The following is a 22060-nucleotide window of genomic DNA, read 5'->3' on the forward strand; positions in this document are numbered from 1 at the left end:
TTGAATTGAGGTTGATTTTTTTTTGTTAATTTTTTTAAAAAATTATTTTAAATGAAACTTTCTTTAGTTTTTTGGATTGATTTGATTTACCAAGATTAAAAATATATTTTAAAAAATAAAAAAAAATATTTTAATATATTTTTAAATTAAAAAAACAATTACATTACTATAAAAACAAACTACTAGCTGAAAGATTGTGGTGCTGGTACCTACACGTCATTTCAACATAAAGTTAATTTTTAGAAATAGCACGAGATGAAATTTCTAAATTCTATATATGTACTGGATTGAATTATTACAATAAAGAAATTCAAAGAAAATAGAATATAGAGACAAAAGGTATCTTTTAATTAAATCTGATCCCGGAGCTTATACATCTCTTATACATCTCTCTGCGCGCGCGGCACTTTAACAAATAACAAGATGATATGCGTCGTGCAATTGGAACCCATATATACTCCTAATTAATTTCCACCGTGGGAATTAAAGTAGAATTAATTCATATAATTTGGAATCTTAAGGAGATGATATGAGATTATACTAGTTAATTAAGCTTCGATAATTTGGGCTTAAAGTGGAAGCAGGGCTGCTAAGAATAAAAATATTTTTCCTGGTCGGAAAGGTTAGCATTAACCCATTGCACAAAGAAAATGATCAATATTCTTTCTATATATTAATTAACGTAGTTTTTCTATATTTTCATTTGAAATTTTAATTAGCACGTAGTTGTTTTCTGTTTACTGCTAATGTATGTCTAAAATTATTGTAAAAAGATTTGTTAATAATAGAAGAACCATAAGAAGACGCGTTCGGGTAAAATTAATGTGTTTGGGCTAAAAAAAATTAAAAATTTATTCTAATATATTAATTTTTTTAAGTTGAAAAGACCTTGTAGCTTCCATCACCTGCTCCAAACGGCACGTTTTCAACATTAATTGTGTTCTTGCAACTTTATCAAACTCTTACGGGCCAGGGAAGAACGTGGAGAATTGTAAAACGATCCCTTCTTCACTTTTGACTCTCCCTCTCCCGATCTTGGCTTCCTAGCTGTCATCAGTTTTCCACTTCAATGTCGGCTAATTTGTCAATGATGCATTTATACCCCCCCCCCTCTCTCTCTCTCTCGTTTTTGTTTTCAGAAGGCCTATTGGTAGGGCCATTTAAACTTTTAATCTTAAGATGACAAAAAAAAACCTGTCTCTTTATATATATATATATTTCAGTCATATGAACTATGATGCAGACGCTACCGTTTATTTTGAAAAAACTCTGGTCCCAGAAACATTTTTTTTAAGAAAACGACAGTCTCAACAGTGTTTTTTTTCCTATTTTTAAAAATTTTTTAACTGTACTATTTTTTTTAAAAAAATCCACCATGAAAAGAAGTATATTTTTTACTTATTAATGTATTTTTTTAAATTTCAGCAAAATAATAGAGTTTGAAAAAAAAATAGTTAAATAACATGGTAGATTCATGTAGCAATTAAAAATAACAACATTCAAGTTTGTTGCTATTCATAAACATGATATTTCAAAAAAATTATGAAATTAACTACTCACGAGAAGAAATGAAAATGAAAAAAGAAATGAAATAGAGATTCAACTATAACACTATCAGTATCATCGGAAGGATTTCAATGAAACTTATCAAACAATATCAACTTATGTTGGGATTTGCCATTAATGGACAACCTACCCTAAGAAGTAGGGTTATCATTTGTCAATGGTAGTTGCACCCATCATTGACAAATGTATTAACCCATGTGCAGTCATTGTTGAGAAGATGTCATGGATGCAAGAGGCATGATTTTATGAGAGCAAATGAGAGGGTTGTAGAGAACAAGAGAGAGATATGTGAGGAGAGAAAGAGGGAGTAGCTGCCAAGGGCAGCAACCCTGCTGCCTTATGCAGCAGTGTGTCAGAGCAATGGGAGTTGAGTTTAAGTGATGTGAGCCTCCTCCTCCATGTGTGTTGTAACCCTTTATCTATCTATTTCTAATAATATTGACTCTCCCGTGGATGTAGGCGGTTTTGCCAAACCACATTAAATATTATGTCAGTGTGCTTACCCTCATTTTGAGCAAATATCAGTACACCACCGGTCAAAATTCCCAACAACTTAGATCATAAACGATGATAAATAGAGTGGGACGTCATACTTTTCATTAAAAGGCAAATAAATCATCCGTCGCTTTTAGACTACAAGTATGACCTGCTCAGGTCAACATTGATCACATTTATTAAAGTCATTATATTATTCTCATTAAAATACTTATGATGAAATTGTTAATGTTGTAATTTGAAGATTTGTTGTGCATCTAATGTTTATTTTATTTGTTTTTTTCTCTTTCTTCTCTCTTAAAATGCAACTCGTTTTTTTTTTTTAAATGTGACGTTTTTAAATAAGAACAAGTATAAATTATGCTATTTTAATAAAAAATTTAAATTGTTTTATTTAAAAAAAAACATGTTAATTTTTTTAAAAAATCTTAAAAAACACCCACGTTTCCTATATGATGTTAGCAGATGAGTTGTTTCAATCTTTATCATCCCCATGCACTAATGCACTCACCAATATTACATCCATATCAATTCACCAGTACGTACGTTTCACATGCTAAAACATCTAATCCACGATGGACTGGGACCGTCAACTGTTTTATGGATTTACGAGAGACCACCTTTTTCTATTTAAGAGAATGTTTCGCGTTTTGGTTGAATTGTTGTTTTATTATTTTATTTATTTATTATTTGTTTTGATATATTGATATAAAAAATAAAATTTAAAAATAATAAAAAATATTATTTAATTTATTTTAAAAAATATTTTAAAACACAAACTTCACTTTTTCTTTAAAACAATCACTAAAGAATAAGGACGTCAAGACATTTAACTTTATTGAGACTTCCAGGGATAAAAACATGCGTGGTCTCATCTCATGATTGGATATTTTGGTTAGTTCTGGACTATGATTTATGAAATTTGGTACGATGAGATTTTAAAGTTTTCGTTATTAATTAGCTAGTTATCAATCATTCTTTCAACAAAATCTATAAATAAAGGGCGTGTGATATTCGGGGAGTTTTTTTTTTTAAAATATCACAATTACAGGAAAAATTTTAGAGAATAATATAGTTTGAATTTTTTTTTTGAAAAAATAGTATAGCTTGAAAGAAATTATTATTCAAAATCATGTTTTTAATAAAAATTAGGATTCGGAACCAAAGCTTTAATAAAAAACACGATTTAGAATAATGGGTTTTATACAACTAAAATAACGGATCTAATTAAAATATGAAACGTTGTTCAGCTTTAATATGAAAAATTTGCTACAGCTTGGCTTATATCTTACAGTTTTCGTGAAACCTTACTTTCCCTGAGCTTTGTTTCACGTGGGATCTGTAACAAAGTGAAGGTCTGTCTAAGAACAACGGGATCTTAGTTTTTAAATCTTAGCTTAAAATCTTATAGGCGAGGATGGTGGAAACAGCACCATATTTTAATTAGCTCATTGTCTCCTTTTCTGGGCATGAATAATTGCATCCAGTTTAAATAAGCACATAGTTCTTTTGATGCAGCGGTACTGTTCGTTTCCCACTTATCTCTCCCGTCATCTCTTTTGCAGAAAAACCAAGATGTCTTCCAGGAGTCACTTTTGTTAAATTACTCAATCGGAGGTAATGATCAGATCATAGCTCCGACTATATTATGCTCAGGTGCTCTTCGATATACGAAAATGAATTTGGATTTTAAGCTTCTTCTTTGATATAATTAACAATAATAGCATGTTTATAATCACAGCAAGATGAATCTGCCTTTGATCGATGTACTATTCTGTATAGCTTTCGAAATGACTGATGCTCAATGGCTTGCTATGCGTGCTACACCAAAGGGAATGGCGGTTTTGTTATATAATCACTATTTATAGTAGTGGTTAATTTATTAATTATAAAACCGGTGAAAGTATGTTATTTCTCAATAATTTTTATATCTTATTCTATATTCTCAAAAAATTTATCAATTAGTTTGGTAAAATATTCAAATTCTCGACATCGTGAGACACGTGGATGATAAAAATTAATAAAGACATGTTGAAAGTTATAGATATACATACCGAATAATAATTCATAAACACAAAAAACTGAAATATATAAAATATAATTTCCTCATAATAAAAACTACACATAAAAAATTTAGTTAGAACTTCTGATTTTTCACAATAAGTTCTTTAGATTAGATTTTCTTTTCTCTAATGTATTTCTTTTTATTTTAAAATAGGAATATTTATTGTATAAAATATATTTAATTCATTTATGAGTGGTTATGTATTTAGCATATTTAATTGTAGTTTTCAACGTGCTTTTATTAATTCTCAACACATGCGTGCATGTTGTAAATCTCACCGTGTTTATTATAGTAGAAGGATAGATAGATTTGATTTTTAAAAAAAATACTAAAGAGACCACACCGCGTTTTTGCCTGTTTATTTTTATATTTTAAAAATATTTTTGAAAAAGTTTAAATTTTTTTTTATTTACTTCAAATTAATATGTTTTTATTATTTTCAAATTATTTTGATGTACTGAGGTTAAAATAATTTTTGAAAATAAAAAAATTATTGACATATATTTTATTATTATAAAAAATTATTTGAAAAGTAATTGCAACCATATTAAATAATAAAACTGAATTGATTTTTACTTATCTTCTTTTATACATGATTCTAACCTCTCTATATAAAAACTGTGCAAAGACAACAAATTAAAAAGGAAAAAAAAATTTCGACGATTTTACGAAACACCCCATGGGGGCTTGATTTGCAACAGTAACAGAATATTAAAAGGTTGCCTTTCGCTTGCGTGATGGTGGCATGTAGCCCGGGATCTAGGAAGGGAAAAGGAGAAGAAAAAAAAAGATAGGGAATTAAAGGTGAAGATGAAGCAATCATGAGAATTGCAGTACTATTCTACACGTGCTGATATATAAAGCTGCAAGATCATGGATGGTCCTCCCTTGATATGGCCCACTGTGTCAGTAGTATCTTGTTCTGATGTGATGATTCTTTCTGGAAGTACGAAGTCGGATTAGATCGTTATCCTCGGCAAAAGCTAGGCTTTATCATGTGAACAAAAGAAATTCTTTGGGTTTAATTTCATGTGAGGGAAGTGGAATCCTCGATGCTTACATATCATTCTTTCAATTCTCAATCACTTCATCCTAAACTCTCATATGATTGGGCCTTTCCGTTTTCTTACACGTAAACGTGTTTTTAGAATTATTACACCTTAAATATTAATATAAATCATATTTAATTTTATTTCACAACCTAAATCATTGAGTTAAGATAATTTTTTAATATAATATCAAAATTTTGATGACCAAATGGTCACAAGTTTAAATCTCACTATCCCTAATTATTTGATAAAAAATAAACACAGAATATTTAGAGCCTGTGTAAATTTCAAGTCCAAAAGATTTTCACTTGAATAGACGTGTTGGAGAATAATATAAATTATATTTTTGAACATTACCTAACAACTTAAGTTATTAGATTAAGATAGTTTTTTGACAAGTGTTTTAAAATAATTTTAATTTAAAAATATATTAAAATATATTTTTTAATATTAATATATAGAAAAAATTAAAAGTTTAATTTGATATCTTTTTTAAATAAATACAATTTTAAAATGCATATAAATACATTCTCAAACATTAATTAATCTCTTTTATCTGTCCTTTTATGGGTCTGTTTATTTTTACGTTTTAAAAATATTTTAAAAAAAATTAAAGATTTTTTACTTTTTTTTACTTTAAATTATTTTTTATATATATTTTTAAATTATTTTGATATAGAACACTTCCAAACAACTGTTATCTTGGGCACTTCACCTATCCCCTGTGCCAAAAATTTCAAGATGATGATGCATGAACTAAGGGCTTTGCAAATGGTGGTGGGTCCAACGAAGTGAAAGGCAACTAGTCAACAGTTAAAAGCCTTGGAGATTGGATTTCAAGATGCCCTACCAAAATGCCACCTACCAAGCTACCCCGAGATGAAGTACTAATGATAAGATGCCGGGGGTTTGTGACTGTTCAGTTTATGTGGCTGGGGATGCTGAAAGAACTTAGAATATGACAAGGACATTTAAGAGGCAAGGAAACAAGGTTCTCATTCTTCAGAATAACAGGCTGCAAAGAAAGGGAAGGCCATTTTCTGATGATAACTTGAAAGAGGCATGCGTTATTTCGCTCCTATTTACTGTCTCGTCGTTACGATCCCCCGCCTCAGAACCAGATCAGCATGCACCGTCATCATTTGGTTGCCATCCAAGTTTTAGCATTTGACACCTACCACACTGCCACGCGCTGGTAGGCCCTCAAGATGCAGTGCAAGAGAGATGCGTCTGAACATAGAAAAATTTATAGCAAGCATGACTAATACAACAGTTCAATTTCCAACTTCATCCATTCCCGCGAGACAAACGCGCGCAGACCTCATTTGCCTTGCATGCGACCGCACAACTAAAAATCACAGGGGCATACTAGAAAACACTGTTCTAACAATGAAACTAGTACTCAATACTCTCCAGGAAAAAGAACAGCATTATTTGGCATCAAACGTTACATTCGATTCTCCACAGTCCAGGTTGATCTCCACTGCTGTGCCACGGAACAAACATTAAGCTAACTTGGCTACTTCACCCTCTCTTTTTTGTGTGGGGGGGGAATTATTGCCTTCTATCCCCATGAACTCCCAAAGCAAGGACTAAACCTGACTTCCTGTTCCCTATCCCCGATGAAACATGCCCTCAAGCTTTACCATACCATGCCGATCGGGAAAAGGTGAAACTTCATGAGCCACATCAATCATCAATCGAAAAGTTTCGAGCACATCTGATTAAACCTAGCACATTATATATGCATAGAAAAGACAAATTTCCAATATGGCTCTCCACGTATAAGATGTACAAAATTGAAGCCTCACTAAACACAAAGTAACATTCATGCATGACTTCAGGTAAATAACTAACTTGAATGTTTCATTTACATATAACAAAGGTTTTGTTGCTTCAATTGCTCGTATCCCTTTCAGATACCAGGTTCCTTTGGTAATAACCTACTTCCCGCTCTTACCATAGCTGTCTCTAAGTGTTACAGTTCGATTGAAGACGAGCCTCTCAGAAGTAGAGTCCTTATCAACCACAAAGTAGCCTGGATTGTGAATGGAAAACACAAATATTAGACGGAGTGGAACAGCATTAATGTCAAACATGTAAGAAACAAAACTACCATAGCAAAACCAGTTGCATTGGACATCTAGCTTGGAAAAATATCAAATGGAATGGAAAGGGGTAGTTGCATGTGTTTTAACACCAATTAAGAAGCAGAGTTGCACAAAATTAGTGACTCCAAAGCAACAATTGCAACTTTTTATGCTAAACTTAAACATCACATTAACAAAAAAAATTCAACTCCACCCACAGCGTCCACCAATATATCTCACTTTCCAAAGATATTCAGACAATCTAAAACTAAGAGATGTGAAATTTACCAAGGCGTTCGAACTGGAATCTGTCTCCAATGGCAGCATATCTCAGTGATGGTACAGCATTTGCCCCAGATATCACCACTTTGGACTTCAGGTTCACATCTGCAAGCCAATCTTCAAGTTCTGCAGGATTCTGACAAAATAAATGCAAAAGTCATGAGATATCATTCTGTTTTGCTGTGGCAGGGATGAGGGAAAGAATATGAACAAATCCACAGAAAATAAAGAACTGCCAACCTCAGAATTAAATAGTTTATCAAACAATCTAACTTCTATGCTTAGTGGATCAGCTTCCCGTGAAGGTTCAGCAACCCAGTGTACAACCCCGTGTATAGACAAGTTATATTGCAAAGGGTCACCAACAAGCAGCAATAATAGTAGCAATCTCAAAAGAATGCCATTCACAACATCATGCACAATAGGCATTGCACATCATTTTGATACACAAGAATTAGCAAAATACGGTATGGAAAAAATAAAAAACCTTTGGTTTTGTCTTCTTGGAATGATCATACTGGGCCCAGATCTCAACAATAGTCTCATTATCATCAGCAAGGACTACTTCTGTGCACTTTGTCGGGAATGCATACCTGCCCACAAAAAAACACCTTCCATGTTGTGGCAACTTTCTAGAAAAGGATTTGCATACTGAGCACAAAATCTGCCCATGTAATTCTATGAAGGGGAAAGGAGTGTGACAGTGTGCCAAACTCCTGCATACCTGAGCAGGACAGATTTACCAGGAGCGAGCCCATAGTAGTCCTTCGAGTCTTTCATCCGAAAATCAGATTGTTCAATGTATACAACTCTGGAAAATGGAACCTGGATAACAGGAAATAATATAAAATAAAAAAAATAGAATATCAAAATATTGGAAAGATATGAAGTTAGAAAATCGCTAGTGACATAAAAACAGTCAATTTCATCATCTCATATTCTTTACCGTTTTCCAGTTGGAAGGCCAGAAGGCAACAAGGCATAAAAATGAAGATAAAAAAAACTTGTAATTTCAAGAGAAAACTCTGCTTCTCTAATTAGAATGTGTTATATATGTCACTGCACTTATAAAAGCATTGGTGTTTGGCGTATTTTAATCATCATTTCAAGGTGAATTTTGATCTTTAGGAACTGCTTAACATTAAATTGCAAATTTCTTGGCAGTCAGTTGAACTTGGTCCAGCTAGTCCTTCACAAGCTAAACCCAATCCAGTGTATGGAGGTTAAACCTGGTAAAAGTGGCACCAGGTGAAACTTGAACTCGTGATGCTTAGAGTTGACAGTTTCATAACAAACGCTGAGCTCAATCCCAAACCAAGAAGTCTACTTTGCACCTTCACCAAATACATAAAATCAGATTTCAGCCAGAAAACTATATTTACCTTGTAGAAAGCAGAAGAATCTTCTTTTGAGGCATCGGGCCATTTTTTAGCATCAAGATCCATAACCAACCCAGAGTCCAGGTTGGTAATGACTACCTGGAAAGATAGAAAAGCTGAGATGGAAGCGAGAAGAAAAATGTTCACAAGGAAAGAACACGTACAAAACACACCTTTAGAGGCTGCAGCACAACCATTGTACAGGGTGCTGTTCTGTTTAATTCTTCTCTTATGTGATACTCAAGCCGTTCCAAACGTATCGTACAACAATCACTAGAGAGGTATGACAATTTTTTAGAAAAGCAGCAAAATAAATCTGATTAATTGGGAATCTCTGACTACTTGTCTAAATATATCATCACAACCTTCTAGTAATGCCAATTCCTCAGACAAAAGCATTGATTGCAGTTGAAGTTACACCTCTACGCCTTAAACCAGCTAGAGTCATCAATCGAGGGTCATCCCAACCATCAACAAGCTTCTTTGTAACCAAGAAATTTAACTGCAACAGCAAAACTTAAAAGCGATTAGATTTATCATAAAACAGAACCAGCTGATCATATTTCAAGAGTTCAACAAAATGGTATAATATGATTGCTTGTCTTCTGCTTTGACATCACATTGTTGGTAACATTGAGTCGTGAGTATTCCCACACATAAGGCTGATAAAGATCCAATACATGTAACAGCCAGTAGTATGCAGCACGCCGGGTCTCAAATTCCAGGGTGCAGAGCTGACCAAGATATTAATGAAGTTGAAAAACAAAAATCCAAACAGCATTCCAACTTGCTAAAAATATACAAAAGTTGACCGTTTATCAGTACTCGAACTTAAAGAATTGTCTTGAATAAATGACATTCAAGCTCACTTGGAAATGTAATTGAGAGCCTTAGTGTGAGAATGACAATTTCAGATTATTGTCAGTTAGGAAATTACGAATCCAGATATGAAATTGAAAGCCTTAGTGCGAGAATGGCAACTTCAGATTATTGTTAGTAAGGAAATTCCTTCTCCAGAAATTGCTCGAGATCAAAACTAAGTTACTTCAAATGCATTAAAATCAAGCTTAAGATTTTTAAAAAGCCGTTACCAAGATACATAAGACGATTATAAACAAAGACCTCCATACAGAAGTAAAAGTAACACTTTTTCACCAGCCACCGGCATCCAATTGATAGGCCAATGTCAAACTTGGCATGTCTTGGAAATTCATCCTCAAGATTATCTCAAACAAACTAGAAACAGAAAAAAAGAAGAAGATACCAATCAGATATCTTGGTCCTTTTTCCATGCACCAAAATAGACAGTAGCGAAACAATAACCTTTCTAACATTTCAGAAACAGCATTCAAAGACATGTCAGATAGCTAGCAGAAAAATATGAACAACCAACATCTTCAAAGTTAATACTAGCAAAGTGAAACAAGAGAAAACAGGTTCCTATAAAAAAAATATAACATACCGAATGTGTGATGTCCTCCAGAGAATCCACAATGCAGTGAGCATAGTCATAACTAGGATGGATACACCACTTGTCTCCCGGAATGTGGATGTGGAGTAAACTGAAGGACAGAAAAATCAGACCACCAATACATGTGATAATGAACAAGTTGGGTCATTGATGATATTCATCCAATTACACTTGTCTTGATTCGATAAGCAATGAGGTCATACATGTTCCCATTATCACTCTGCATGTCTTGCTTCATTCTGAGTGTCGCTTTGCCTTCTTCAATCATGCCATCTCATTTCTTCAAAAAGTTTCAAAGATTCTGCAATAGGTCTATCCCCTCCAAGGAAAGTTTCAATCAAGCCATGCCATGTCAAGTTTCAAATTCAAAAAGTTTCAAAGATTCTGCAATAGGTCTATCCCTCCAAGGACTGTTCATCTTCTTTTCTCTATACTCCTTGATCTCTTCCGGTGTCTATGAACAGCATTTACAAAATTACCTCTTTGAATTTGAAGTCAGTCAATTCAAAAATATAAGTGCCATGAATGCAAGGTGGAACTGCTATGCTCAGGAAAGTAGCCATATCATGTAAATCACTCATTACGATAAAAACTCTGGTACTAGATAATATCAATTAAAGCATTAATGGATCCCTCCCTCCCTCTCTCATATTGATTCAAAAGTCAAAAAATTTGAAGCAACCTGGTGATCAACATTAGCATGACCCCTTTGTATCAGCTCAACTGCTAATTCATAAAGCTCTTGAAAATAATCACTAGTGTAAGTGATCTGCAAAACTCCAGCAGATATTAGATGTCAAAGAGGTGCATAGAGCGGACATAGAAAGACAGTAAAAAAAGAAACAAACCAACAATATAACCTTGAATGGTTTCCAACCCATCCACTCAACAATCTCCTCAATATGATCAATGTATTCTTTCTTTTCAGCTTCAGGGTTTGTATCATCATACCTAAAAGAATAAAGATGGCAAGTTAGACTTCAAAGCAACGGCAGATAAAAAAAACCCGTCCATTTTATTTATCATGAATACAGATGAAGGTCAATCAAGTATGGCTTAAAACCAAGATGCTCCTTCATTCCCATTTTTAAACACAGCATGTGCATGCATGCCCACACACGTGTGGGCGGGCGGAGATGAGGTAGGCAGGCAGGCATGGGAGTCTGTGCATGTGGTTATACAAAAGGAAAAGGGAAGTGTGTTCTTGATGGATAAAGGTTTTGGAGAACATGTATTATTGAGATTTAAATAACACCAGATCCTTGATTAAATAAACTGGGAAGTTTATGGAAAAATCATGCTGCATGATCAATGTTAGAACTTATAAGGATTGTCACTATTTTGTGCAGACCATCATGTTTGACAGAGCAGGTAACATAATAAAGCTGCACTTAGAATTCTAGAAGGATTAGAAGATAAGCATTGGATATAGATGTGCCAGTAGCAACTGTGTCTTCATAATAAAAATGACAGCACTCCTCACCTAAGGTAGCAGCATCCACCTTGTTCCTTTGCAAGGCCAAAGCTAACAAACATTGCCTGAGAAATGTTTATAAAATGAGGAGCTCCACAGGCAAGGCAAATAATAAATCTCAAACCCTGTCATAGTTCCTTTTTAATCAATAACCTCAAAGATCAACATGAATAAAAAATGAAATACTTTTGGCATGACCAATGTGTAGATGTCCATTTGGCTCAGGGGGGAAGCGGGTATAAACTTTCCTGCTGGTTCTTTTGAGGTGCTTATCAAGCACCTCCTTTGTGTTGCAGCATTGCAGAACAGATCGATCACTGAAGAATATTTCAGTATGCACCTGATAATCCACAGCAATTAATCAGGTGTTTCCATGTAATGAAAAAACTTCTATAAAGCTGCATATGGGATGACATCAAGTAGGGAGATGAAAATTTATAGCAAACATGGTGCACATAGCATGTTTGATTTAAAAAGTATGATCTTGAACAGCACAAGTTTTCATCTTCATTCTAAAGTATGGCATGGATAAACACAAAGTAATGGTGGCAGTTATCGACTCAACCCAGATGGATGTACCAATCAAACAATTTATAAAAATGCTAATATCATAATCTTGGTCTTATTACCACCACCTTCCCAAATACAACCATTGAAAACAATGGTTAATACAGTTTGCCACAATCCATATTTCACACACCCGACTTCTCCATCCTTTTCTTTCCACTATCTCATATATAATCATCATGTCACCAGCAGTGAAGCTAAGAGCGGTGCTGATATATCTTTTTTTCCTAACTAACAGTCTCGTACAAGAAAGTTTAAACTTCATAGACAAAAAAAAGTATAATGTCGATAACTCCACAGAAAGGATATAAAAAGGCACAACATGAAAGGTTAAAAAAATGAATAGCAATATTTTTTAACATCAAAATCAGAAAATCATGCATCCCCATAAACACATACCTTGAAATTTTCCTCGGGATTGGGAAATATCAAGAATGGATTAAGTTCTTCAGGTGGCTGTACTGGATTGTCATCAGCAACTTCTTTATCCTCCACAAGTACATTATACACAATCAAAAATGGAAAACAATCAGAACTCTTATATCAAGGCAGATTCAGGTAAATATAACATCCATGTCATTCCCTCACTTCGACTTTAGCAGGCTTTTCTTTTTTCTGTTTTGAAGGCTTCTCGTTATCTGCTGCAGTCCTTCCACCAAGCAATTCATATAATTTTGCATCAATGAGTTTCTGACAAACAAGACATGGGAAGCAAAAAGTGTTGACAAATAAGAAATAACATACTCCAGCAATTGATAAACCAGAGTTGTTAAAATCCTAGGACCATGTTCCAAAAAACTGAACCCTTCCCTCAGGACGCAGAGTGTAGGCAAGTGCCGTAGCAAAGGCACATCTTCAAAATTGAATGTATCATATTTTATATGAGTTCTTATAACACATATTAGGGAACAATAAGCATGATATGGTAATAATTCTTTAGTACATGAAAATAATTGAGTTCACCTCATGGCTTCAAATGTTTAATGGCCCATTACATTCCCACAGCCAAAACAGCTATTATGTAGATGTTACAAGAAAATAATCAGTTTTCTTAGTTTTTAAGGGTTTTTTTTTTACTTGGGTGTTAGATTTTGGCTTAATCATTGCGATCAGTGTAAGTACAAACTGAAGGTCACATAAATTTGAAGCTAAATTGTTACAAGGAGCATCATATTTTTCATGAAAAGTTTGAATACACATTTAATGAATAAATGTCACGGAATTCCAAATAAAAACATAAGATTTTTTTTCAGAAGAGGGAATCTGATTTATAAAATAAAAGTGCAATTCTGTTCAGCTTCTTTGAAAAAAAGATATTTTGGGATTTTTAAAAAATTTAAATTGAAAATTAACTCCTTTATCTTAAGATAAAACATGTATTTTTTTTATAAGAAAATATATAAGATGTAAAATATAATATTCCAAAACCTAAGTATATGCTAATATCTTCTGTGTCTCTATTGCACCAAGATGTAAGACCTTTCCTAAGGACTCAAAAGTAGATCAATTCTGGGGCCTAGTGACTTGTTCCTTGTGCCTCACAGCCTACAGCGTGCTTTCAACAACAATGTGATAAATTCCTTTCTAAAAATTAGCAAAAACTCTACCTAAGGCACCGACATTGCAGTAAATTCTTTCAGAAACAAAAAAGTATTCACCTTGACAATCTTTGGATCAGCCCATGGAAGCATCTTGCAGACATGCCCAAATAGATCTCCCACTAGCAACAAAAATGTATATGCCAGATTAAGAGATTACAGTCAGCAAAGGATGGTGAAATGTGAAAGGAGTCTGTATACAATATGGACTCCAATGAACATCACTAACAAATCATATACATCGAAATATATCTTGAAGTTTGAAAAAAAAAATTTCATCAAGAGAGAGCACCAACTAGAATGCAGGTTTCAGTACAGAAAGGCTGCAATAAAACCCTAAACTTGAGATGCAAGAAAGATGAAAGGGGGACAGGTGAAGGACGAGGATAGAGTTTGTCTCCGCATTCATAAATTTCTGTGCAAGATAAAACCAAGGGGTAGCATCTTTCTCAACTCCCTTCTCCTTTCGGTTGCTGGAAAGGGGTTATTTACACGTGTCACAGTGCATACCAATGCCAGCTTCAACTTTCATTCTCTTATAGCCCAAATAAGCATGAGTATCAATCCAGGTGATAATCCCACATTGTCATGATGATGTGGAAAACCAAGAACTAAAGAAATAATAACAGTGGCCCGAAGCACTAGATAAAAATAACAGTCTGCTTGTTCAAAGCAAAGTAGATAACTAGGTAAAAAACAACATGGAGAAGTAACTTAAATTATAAACACAGTTACACTGACCATTTGTTCGATAACGGAGCTCCAATATCGATCCCTTGTTTTGTTCAAATACTTCATTAACAGTCCGCTCAATATCTTCTTCAGGCACTTCAACCCCTGCTTGCAAGTACAACAAAGGTACTAATGTCTATTACTCCAAAAAAGAAATTAATCAACTAATAGTGGCAAAACCACTCCGGGTGAGTACCTCATTTTAAAAAGATGAGGAAATAACGATGAAATATAAGTAGAACAAACAGATACAGCCACAACGGAAACGGAAACCATAAAAACATAACATGATCCCGGTGCATATGACATAGCTCAGTTATGTTCTATCAAAAGGATAGCTTACCAACACCACAAACTTCTTCAAATCCCTTCAACTCAAAACTCTCTGAAGCAGTGCTGGATAAAAATGAAAATGCAGCTTCTAGCTGGGCCGGGGTTTTAATCTGCAAAAAAAAATTAGAGCTAAGTACTAAGAATCGACCTAATTACTTCAAACAAAATATTCTCATTTAAAATTCTGATTCAAAATTTGCAAGCATTAAAGGAAAGAAAAACTTAAGAGGAAACCAACTAGTATCGCTAAAAAAACTAGTGTCACCATAAAAGGTGAAACAACATATAACCCGAACTTAACAGCATAAAAAAACAAAGGATCAAGGATATTGCAGTCCATACCTTTGTGGTGACAATATATCCGAGCAAAGCAGGGCGATGAATGAGGGCATTTGCTGGGTACTTAGTAGCAACCTGTTAAGCGCACGGGAAGCAACCGTGCTTCACATTAGTATAATATAGAGAATGAAAACCCCTTTGAGCTTTGGATTGAAAGCAAATAAATCCATGGAACCCAGATAGCCAGATTGTACTTTCCAAAAGAGAAAAGAAGAATGAACAAAGGCATAACCATTAAACCAACCACTAGGAAACTAAAAATTTAACGAAGTTGTGATGAAAACAGCAGTTTCTACTTTTACTCCATTGTACAGCTTGTACACTTCAAATTATCTAATCGTACCGTGTAAAGAAGATTTCCAATTGTTCGATTACACCCCCCTGTGACACCAGCCTGAAAACAACAAAAGAAAACATATAATAATAATAAAAAAAAAGAATAGAGAAGTAATTTTACCAAAATTTCAAAAGAAAAAAAGAAAACACCACACAGAGGTTTGTCGTTGCTCCTCTTTGAATAAAGCTCTGGATTATTTCAGAAACTCAAAGTTAAGACTATCTTCACATTCTAACCCACCCACGCATCCCTCAAACATAAATCCAGTGAATGCAGTTAAGAAGAAGGAGAAGAAATCGAATACCTCGTGAATAACAGCAGTGAGATTGTTGGTAACCTTGTTGTTAGCAATGGTATTACGAGCAGTCCTTTCATCCAGACCGGTCTTCAAGAACAGCTCCAATCTCTCTTCTTCCTTCGCCACCATTCTTTAATTATTTTTTTCCAGATAGAGAGCTAAAGAGGAAGATTTGGATTAACCTTGTAAGGTTCCGGATTTCAAACTATTTTTTTTCTTTTTAAGTTTAGAGATAGAAAATTGATAAAACCCTGATTTAAGGCTGGAATGGAGCCGGGAAGTGAAAGATTGAAGAGAGGAAACTGTGACTGACTGTGCGCGTTTTTCTTTTCTCGGTATTTTTTTAGATTCTTTAGCTTGGGACACGCTGCGGACGACCGCTGCTCCTTGTGTGTGCTTCGTAACGGAGTGCATTCGCTATTCGAGTGTTTTTCAGTTAAAAATATATTAAATTAATATTTTTTATTTTTATTAATATACTAAAATTAAAAAATTGTATCTTAATATTTTCAAGCAAAGTAATTTAAAAGGCAAAAAATATCATGTAAAACGGGCTCATGCCACTACCCATATGGCGCAAACTTGAAAACCGTTAGATGATTCTATGAGTCTCATCTCCACCGTCGAAAATGGAATGAGAGGGGAATCAGTTACCTGTCCTTTCAAGGAATTGGGGCGGGCTGTATTTGCTTGGCTCTCTAGCGGTTCTGGATATTTTCCAATTAAGATTTTTGGGTCGCAAGTACCAATATCTATTGGAAGTAGCCTTTTTCGATAGAAATAGATAATTCATTCGCGCTGCGATCAATCTTTTGCCTTTGGATAGTGACTTGACTTCTTACGAGAAAATGGCAAGATCAGTACCCAAAGTTTATGATTTTTTTCCAGGGTGTTTATTCTTTCAAAATTGATTAATCGAGTTATTCTATTAAGATGCATTAGAAACAGTATAAAATTTCGAATTTTCAACTACTCTGTAAAATAGATGCTTGATGGACAGCTCGTTAAATTTCTAACGGTTTTAAATAGAAGTACTCGATTGATTAATTTTAAAACTATAAACACTTTAACGGAACAATTTTCCAATGCGTGTACTGAAATAGCAGAACAATAAAGTATGGGTGGTTGCACGGTACGATTATCTCCTCTCTTTTTAAAATCCTTTTGCCTTTCGGACAGTAAGCAAATATCTTATAGGGCAGGCTACAGGGAGTGGACTGGTCAGCTTTGGACTGGTTTCAAGCGACGTTTGGGCTTCGACCGATTGTTTTCCGTTGGGCCCTTACGTCACTGTTGGCGGATCCAATACGCCGGAGAAAACGAATTAACGACTTCATTTTATAATTTTGTATACATACATCCTCTTAATTGTTTATTGCAGAGTCGCATGGTTAGAGTCGTGCATCCTCTTAATTTCTTTGCAGATTACAAACGTCAAGGTATGAGCCTTCCTATTGCCTTTCATCCAAAGTTTTATCACGCCATGATTCAAGTTGTTAGCAAATGAATAGGATGTTTTGCACTGTATTCCAGCGTATATTTGGATATATTTTAAAAATATATTTAACATGAAAAATTATTAAATTTAAATTGATATTTTTTTAATATTTTACAATGATTTTAATGTACTGATATTAAAAATAAAAAAAATATTTTGATATATTATCAAATAAAACTTTAAAAAAAAATATTTTATATCACAATAACAAACAAGAAAAAAAAAGATTAACGAATATATTAGACCATTATTTATTTATTTATTTATTTATATAGTTGGAACATTCTTCACTTTTCATAATCACATTTTGGAGCCAAATATGCATCCCCATGTGATTTGAATTTTATTTTTTTAATAGCCAACTCAATACAAAAAAAAAATAAAAGAAAGCAATTCGTAGCCTTGTTTTTGTTTTAAAGAGAATGTAATTGCGAGTCATAAAGCTTTTAATGTCGTCTGTTTATTTTTATATTTTTAAAAATTTTGAAATTTTGAAATTTTTTATTTTAAATTCATATTTTTTTGATATTTTTAAATCATTTTAAAGTACAGATATTAAAAATAATTTTTAAAAAATAAAAAATATTATTTTAATATATTTCTAAAAAAACATATTTTTAAAAATAACCAAAATCACATTACAACCCTCCATCGACACCTTGAAATTAAATACGAGTAAAAACCCCGCCGTCGAGACTGATATGATCGCAGGATACACCTAAACTAAAAGATAGGCGTAGATGCACAACAAAAATGGCACTACAGCTAGAAGGAACAAACATCTTAATAAATATATACACACACACACACACACACACACTCGAAGCAAATAGCAGGTAACCACCAGATGTTTTATTCCAAACCCGGCAGAAATTAAAGAGGCAAGCGTTTATATTATTGTAATTTACTCCTTGTTTGATTTATGTTCTGTAAAGGATAGATTCGAGCTTGAAGGTATTTTTCTGGGAGGGAGAAGGACATATGTAGCTAGGTGCTAGCTATATCTACCATATTTTTTGGGAAGGAACAAGGACATATTCGAATTTGAAATAACTAAAAAATAATAATTAGGTGAACCTAACCCGTGGGTTAGCCGTTACAATAATTTTTAAATTTATAAACTCAAGTCCAATGCATTACAATAAATTTTAAATTTTAAATTCCATCTTCGAGGTAATTTCCCTACAGCAAAGATAATGCAGTAACGACGTGCTTGTTTCATTTTATAAAATTTGATGCCTTTTAAAGAAAGCTAGTATCCTCGTATTCTTCTTCTTCTTCTTCTTCTTTTGTGACAATCACGTTGTTATTTTCTTGAAAATCAAGCAGCAGTGCAAACATTATCACACAATAAGTTGCCCCATTAAACTTTGATTTAAAGCATTGTTAATATAAATACATATGTTTTGATAATTATCATAATTATATGAAATATTCCTAATTTAGACACGTGTAAATTTTGATTTATAATGACAAAAAGAATTTTTAAAAAAACTATTATACAGTGATCAAGGTTCCAATTTAATTGGCGACTGCACATCTTCTCTGAAAAGAAAATCTGAGATTAAATCTACCTTCCAAAACTATACACAAAAATAAAACTACCTGTTTGAAAAGGGTACTTTTCTCCTTCTTGATTGAGATTTTTTTTTCCTCAGCTGGCAAAAAGAATAGAGAGAAAAATGAAAGGGCAGAGATCGAAGCATCAGGTCCCACAAATGGGGCAGGGCATCCAGGCCATATAATCATGTGTCAGTCCCGTCCTGTTGAGGTCATATAATTAATTCATTTATGAAATAAAAAATTTAATTCAATTCCTAAATTAAATTATTAGTTGGAGGATGTGATTTATATTGTTTATATATTTATATATGTTTACACTGTTTTGTATTGTTAATTAAAAAAAATGAGTATAGTGAAATTTAAATTTATAATGGTTTGATCATCAAAATTTTAATATTATATTGAAAAATTAATTAAATATAATTATTTAAATTATTAGATAAGATTTTAGAATATAATTTATATTATTTTCTAATAAATAATGAAACCTGTTATCTTCTCTTCTTTTCTACAAGGCTTTGTTCCATTTTTGCTGAAGGTGGAAATCCAGTCCAAAGTTCTTGATATGACATCTCAAGAAGGGTTACCAATTAAATGGCAAGTTTAATACAAGCAATCTTCCCGTCTACGAGAGTTAGACATTCAAGATATGAAAAATCTATTCCAGTCACTGAACTGCCTTAATTGATGCATAATTTAAAAAAATTACATCATTTAACATTTTTTTTTAATTTATAAAAAGGGAGTTCAAATTCGAAATGTTTTAAAAAATTATATAAATTCCGATTAGTCCCAGTTTCTGGAACTTTCAAAATTCGTGTCAATATATCTTGGACTTTAATTCCTGTTAATCATGTATATTCTCCTACTCTCACCACTTGGAAATGCATAAAACTTCCCAGGTCTTCCCTCGATGTCCCTTAATCTTTTTCAAGCAAGAGGGCACTGGCTAGCTAGTAGCATTGGTGATTGGAATCTGATGATATACCTGTTGTTGATTGTTGGTCAGAAACAAAAGAAAATACAGTAAACAAAACCTGAGGCGATCTATACTATTCTCAAAAATATTTCCTCGACATAAGATTGTTCAATAGGTTCTTCCTTCAGGGATGCAGAGACAACAAGATAAAAATCATAAGAAAATACCTAGCAAGTTTAAAACGAGTGAGAAGATATTTTGGCTTTATTTATTCTCTAATTCAAAAAACGCATGGTATATACAAGCTGTTAGTCTATAACAACAAGGGTGAAAAATAAATTAAATAATTAAAAAAGTGTATTTATTTCAAGAGTTAGGAAAATATAGTTGTTATGTGGCCGTTAAAAAATTAATTTTAAGTGTTTAAAAATAATAGTTTTAATTTAAAAATCAAATACAAATTATTATTATAAACACAAGGTTCAGAAAGTATAGATATTATAGAGAGACAATCAGAAGTCTTTCTTTTGTTGATTTAATTTTCATGTGCGTGTAATTATTATTTTTTATTTGTTATTATTTTATATTAAAATTAAATGTATAAATACTAGAAGAAACTCTTATTTTTTTAATGTATAATTAGAAATCTATTAATATATTTATTTTATATCCACAATAAAAAAATTTATGGTTTTTTATATAAAATAGTAGTTTTAATTTAAAAATCAAATATAAATTATAAGTGTAAACACAAGGTTCAGAAAATATAAATATTATAAAAAGACAATCAGAAGTTTTTTTTTGGTGCACAAATCTATTTTTTTATTTATTATTAATATTAAAATTAAATGTACAAATACTAGAAGAAATTCTTATTTTTTTAATGTATAATTAGAAATCTATTAATATATTTATTTTATATCTACAATAAAAAAAATTATGTTTTTTATATAAAATAAAAAAATTATTTAAATAAAAAGAAAGATATAAAAATCTTTCGAAACAACCTCTCAAATTTTATTATTTACGTCACATGTTGCTCGTGCTATGTCGACGTGCAAAGGGCACTGGGCAGACAGGACCGGCCCTTATAATTGCACTTGCAGGGTGTAAAACTTCCTAGGAGATGCCAAAATGTGTGCAGAAAGCAGAGTCTGACCTGATCGGACATGTAACATGTGGCAGAGGAATGAATAATACTCGGACAGGCTGACAAGGGCCTCTCTTTGCCCCTCTGCACTTCATTGCCTCTGGATCTCAAAATTAACCTGTTTGCAGGAAAATTAAGAGAAAATGAACGGTGATGGGAGAGAATAAAGAGAGGACCTTTTAGTAAAATGTAGGATAAAACAAGGACTTTGAAAAGGTATATTCGATGCTTGGATTACTGGAAAGTTTCTTAAGTTGTTTTTCAAAGTATTTTTATTTAAAAATATATAGAATAATATTTTTTAAATTTTTTAAATTTATTTTTAATATCAACATATATCAAAATAATTTAAAAATATTTAAAAAATTAATTAAAAGTAGTACAATTATTTTTTATGAAAAACAAGATGAACTGTAGCCTCAAACGGGCACTTGAATCCACAATTATTACATGTTAAAGAATCATCTCAACTTAATAGTTTAAATTGATAGGTGAAGTCTCAGTATATGATTTATATTATTTTTTAACACAGCTTGAAACTTGCACAAGCCATATGCTTAATTTTTATCAAATAAATGAGGATGTTAAAATTTGAACTCGTGACCGCTTGGTCATTAGGGCTCTGATACCATGTCGAAGAACCATCTCAACCCAGTAGTTTAAATTGTTAGATGATATCACAAGATATGATTTATATTATTCTCTAATACTGCATATTACTAAGGAGTAGTTTATTTTTGCAGCGTTAATTTTTTTATTTTAAATTAAGTTATTTTATATTATTGAATTGTTTTAATGTATTGATATAAAAATATTTTTTTAAAAAAAAATAACTCCTTAGCGTCTGTATCGGTA

General features: G+C 32.6%; 1 pseudogene; it reads right to left on the reverse strand.

The window, feature by feature from the left end:
- Positions 1 to 6926: 6926 nt before the first annotated feature.
- LOC133696116 (glutamine--tRNA ligase, cytoplasmic-like) lies at positions 6927 to 16488 on the reverse strand (annotated as a pseudogene).
- Positions 16489 to 22060: the final 5572 nt, after the last annotated feature.

Source organism: Populus nigra, chromosome 6 (genome assembly GCF_951802175.1).
Source record: "Populus nigra chromosome 6, ddPopNigr1.1, whole genome shotgun sequence".
In the NCBI taxonomy this organism is placed as follows: Eukaryota; Viridiplantae; Streptophyta; class Magnoliopsida; order Malpighiales; family Salicaceae; genus Populus; species Populus nigra.